The sequence below is a fragment of the Pinus tabuliformis genome, chromosome 7 (assembly GCF_031772625.1).
Source record: "Pinus tabuliformis cultivar Carrire ecotype Pingquan chromosome 7, CPIR1, whole genome shotgun sequence".
NCBI classification, from domain to species: domain Eukaryota; kingdom Viridiplantae; phylum Streptophyta; class Pinopsida; order Pinales; family Pinaceae; genus Pinus; species Pinus tabuliformis.
The window spans coordinates 358975502-358980302 of NC_142293.1; the positions used below are offsets into that span (position 1 = coordinate 358975502).

A 4801-nucleotide genomic window follows, 5' to 3' on the forward strand; every position below is an offset into this window, starting at 1 on the left:
TTCATGAATGGAATTTTCCATTTATGCAAGTAGAGAAATTGTTTTCATTCCTGCAAATAGAGTAGAACTTTATTTTTCATGCAATTCCCTTTAAACTTGAGCTAGCTAGAAAAGTGGTCTTTTCATGCCTTAATATGGTCCATTGCTTGAAGGTGGCATGAGTAGAACTTGACCTATTGTGCATATTCCACTGACACCTCTTAAGTTTGTATGAACCCCCAGTTGATAATTAAAGTTGGCAGCCTTGGGAACCTCAACAATTTTGTTGTGATACTGGGGTTCATTACCTTGGATCAATAATTCGATTGTTCATGCATATTTTCTTGTAAGTGATTTATTATTGAACATTTCTTATTTTATATCTAGAATATGGAATAAATAGGCGATCTATGTTTTTCTATTGTAACCTAAATTTGTTGAATATCAATTGTATGGATGATAGGTCTCATTACTACATGCATTACTCATTGTATGATATGTGAATGAAAATCCCCTTGGTGAATCTTACATTATCTCTCCCATGTGAATTTTGATCCCTCACAAAAGTAATAGTTAGGGTTTTGTTGCTAGGGCATCAAAATGTTTGTTGGGACCCAAAAATGTCATATTTGCATCCACCTTTTTCTTCACTATTCCTTACATTTCATCATCCCATTAACCTTTTATCATATCATTTTCATAAATACATTTGGGTTTCACCTTCTTATTTTCCATTTTATTCATTTTTGTATTACAAGTGAATTTATGATTAAATATTAGAAAGTATACATATTTTTATATATATCTCAAGAATATGTGAGTTTTGTGATGTGTGGGAAATATGTGAAGAATTAATTCCAAGAGACTTCTCAAATATCTCCTCCACCATATTAAGGAGATAATTATTCAAGTCTATTCCTAAGGAGAAGATCATGGAGGATTTGGTTGGCATATCTTATCCAAGATATGTGAGAGATGTGTGGAGGATTCAAAGGGATCATATTTTGTAATAATGGGAAAGTAGTTGAGAGTGCTTGAGAGAATATTGGATATGTAATTATGAGATGGTTATCTTCTTCATGTATATAAGAGAGTGCTCTCTCTTCATTTAAAAAAAAAAAAGGAATAGAGAATAGCTTTAAGAGATAGCTTTGTAATTAGGAGAAGGGGATTCTTAGCTTTGATTCATATTCTTTTATTGTTACACTCTCATGATTTGTTATTTGGTTCTTGTAATATAATTTAAGATATTTTTATTTTTGTGAGCTCACATATGTTGTTTGTCATTCAAATTCTTCACATGTTGTATTGCTTTTCCCTTATGCAATTTCTTGCTTTTATAGTTAATGTTTCAATGCCTTCCTAGATTAATTTGATTTCAGTAATTTAGATTAGATTAGATTGGATTAGCTCCACTTCGGTCCTGCATATATAGTGCATGTGCCTCGCAAGTCTACGAACCTCGGTTTGACAAATTAAATAGTTGGGAAAATACTACAACATAATTAAACGACAATATTTTCACCCAACATTTTGGCGCCATTGTCGGGGAGGCATGATGGATTGAAGTTTAGTTTTATTTTTCATGCAAGTGTGTTTAGACATGTTCCTAACTCCGAGGTGTTAAGGCGGTAAGACGTGGGGAACAACCTACGCATCGCATTCGAGATACCGTAACAAGGCTCGACCTCTTATGGATCAGGGCATGTAGGGTGTGTTTTTACATTTATGCAAGTGTGAATTTCAATTTCTACAAGTGTGTTTGATTTTCGCAACTGTGAAGAGTGATTGATGAATTCATGGTTCATGGTTGTAGTTGAAGAATTCGATTACTCAATTATTGAGTAGTCCTTGTAAGAGGGTTTAATTGAGTATTGAATTCAAGATTATTTCTGTGGTCCTTTTGTTTTTAATTCAATTTTTAGTGTGCTGATTTGGAAGAGTTTTTGTGAACTAAAACCTTGTAAAAGGATTAAGAACTCAAACAATTATTAGCACTTTGTTTTTAGAATCTCTTTCAACATGGTTTTATAATGAGTGTCAGCTTGGAAATACTCACTCGGATCCTTGTAGAAGTCGGAATCTCCTCTTCCCTGGAAAAGGAGATCTTGACAAGAATTGAAAGTTCAACTACTCCCCAAGAAATAAACGAATATTCAACATCTGAAGAATCCTGCATATCTGATGGCGAACAATCATTCGAACAGGAATTCGAGGAAGAAGAATAGCAAATCGGAGAAGAAGAAGAGGAGTTACAACATGATCTAAGTGAGAGAAACTGTGCTTATCAAAGCTTTATCGAACAATGGTTCCACGTAAGTACTAGAATAGATTCAACTTTTTATTTTTTAGTTGATTTCCAGTTACAGCAACTAGACTCGTTCACTCTCGAATATTTTCATCCATCATTTGAAAAATTGATACTGAATATATTGTTGTTACTGCTACATGAGTGGCTTCATTGGAAGTTTAATTACACGTAACTAATTTTTTTTTTCTAATTAGTATAGAGTAGGTAGGCTTTCATTTTTAGTTTTTACTTTCATTTTCAGTTTTTCTTCTACTTAGAATAAGTATGCTCTCCTCCGCGCTTAGTGCGATCGTGAGGATCAGAAAATAGGGATGATTTAGACTAATTTCAAGAATAAATTTTTTTCAATATGATTCATCAAAAACATCTTTCAATATGCAAATCATTGTGTCCATTTGTTAAAAAAAATTAAGTCTAGAGAAAGTTTAGTTTCTTTCTAGATTTTAGTTTTTCATTGATTAAAAGAGAAAAAAATATATATTTTTAAAGAACTACCCATTTTTGTATAAAAAAAACTAATAAAACAAATTTTTAATAATAAAAAAAAAAAAAAAAAAACAAAACAAAAAAAAACAAAACAAAAATAAATAAAACAATCAACCAGCGCACTCATAAATAAAACAATTCATATAAAAGTAATGGCGTTGGAGTCTGAGGCAGATGCACTTAATCACCTCAGCACTGATGTCCTTGAAGGAAAGTTTGCATTGCTGGAAGGTGCTTCTGTCGACAATGACCTAGCAAGCTTGAGAAAAGAAGTTGTTGGAATCTCTAAGAGAGAGGAACTTCCAGCTGGTCGGTCCCTTGTGAGCAGTGAGAGGCCATCTTATCCTGGCACTGGAAATTGAGAAAGAGATCTTTATTAAACTCAAAAATGAATTGTCAATACAAAAATGGAAAAGATGCCCTCTGCCATCGCAACTCCCTAAGCAATGCCCACAAAATCCTCCAAAACATAAATTAAAAATCCGGCTCTTTGTCCAGGAAATCAGGAAACGATAATGCAAATTCCAATTTTGCAGGAACAAATCACTGCACGATAAGTCAAATCAAATTTTTCTATTACTAAATATCAAGGAGGCAGTTTTAATCAAGCGTTGAACTAGTTAGCACCGCATGGGTGGTTGCCAGGATCTTATTCAACGGCTTAAGCTCTCTGTCAAGTTGGGAAAGAGCAAACCAGTGTTTGTTGTTTCTTTCTTGCATCTGGAGAAAATAATGAAGGTGACAATGGTTTTTACTGTATTTTCAATTCTGGTTTTCTTGACATGAAAAAAAATATTAACGCTTTGCTGAGCCTTGATTGTCAAAACGAGCCTGGTCCACAAGTCGATTGTCCAAATTTCAAGCTTGTTATCGTTGGCAATGGAGGCACCAGAAACACAACTTTTTTCAAGCGGCATCTTACTGGAGAATTTAAAAAATATGAGACTGCGATAGGCGTGAAAGTTCATCGTCTTGATTTCTTTAACAAATTATGGGAAGATTCGTTTTAATTGCTGGGATATTGCAGGCCAAGAGAAGTTTGGTGGCCTTAGAAATGGTTATTACATCAACGGGCAATGCGCTACTATAATCTTCGATGTCACTGCACGAATATCCCAACATGGCACAGAGACCTTTTGTCGGGTCTGTGAAAATATTCCCATTGTTTTTTCGTGGTAACACGGTTGATGTCAAGAACCGACAAGTGAAAGCCAAGCAAGTTACTTTTCATAGGGAGAAAATCTCCAGTATCATGAAATATCTTCTAAGAAAAACTACAATTTTGAGAAGCCTTTTTGCTAGGAAACTTTTTGGGGATCCTAACCTTCATTTTGTCGAGTCACCTGCTCTTGCTCCACCAGCGGTTCAAATTGATACGGGAGCAGCAACAGCAACATAAGTGAGATCAATAGGCCTAAATGGCAGCCCTCTCACACAGTTTTACAGATGAACCCTGCAAACACAAGGAGCAACAGGTTTCTGTTGCTTGACTACTGTTGTTTCCAAATTAGCATTACGCCACAGCAGCCGCCATCCCTAAATGACAATATTTTCTACGCAGGATAGTTACACAACTGGTCGCCCTTGGTCGTTTTTTTAGTTAGGGTTAGTTTCTTTTATTATTTTTATTATTAGTTTTGTTTTTAATAAATAAATAAATAAAATCGACATAAATAATAAATTAAAAACTTTTGTTTTTTAATTTGTTATTTATTAATAATAAAAAATAAAAAAATAAAATAAAATTGCCCTCATTCATTCATAATACTTGTTCCCTAAGAAATACAAAAGCCTTTTCAAATGTTTTAAATCAATTTTCCTGCAAACCAATAAAAACATTTTGAAAAAGTATTGCACAATCAATGAGAAAATTGCATGAGGAGATGTAATATTTCTCATTGGGGGGAAATAAAAGTATGTTGGAATTTATCATTTATTTTTGTGGGCAAGATTTAGGATGCATATAATAACAAGTGAAATGAGATTGGTGTTATGTGTAGGTTAACGAGAAGCTTATTCAGAAAG

General features: G+C 33.7%; 1 pseudogene; it reads left to right on the forward strand.

Moving 5' to 3' along the window:
* Nucleotides 1-3558: 3558 nt before the first annotated feature.
* LOC149247431 (GTP-binding nuclear protein Ran-A1 pseudogene) lies at nucleotides 3559-4175 on the forward strand (annotated as a pseudogene).
* The last annotated feature ends 626 nt before the right edge of the window (nucleotides 4176-4801 follow it).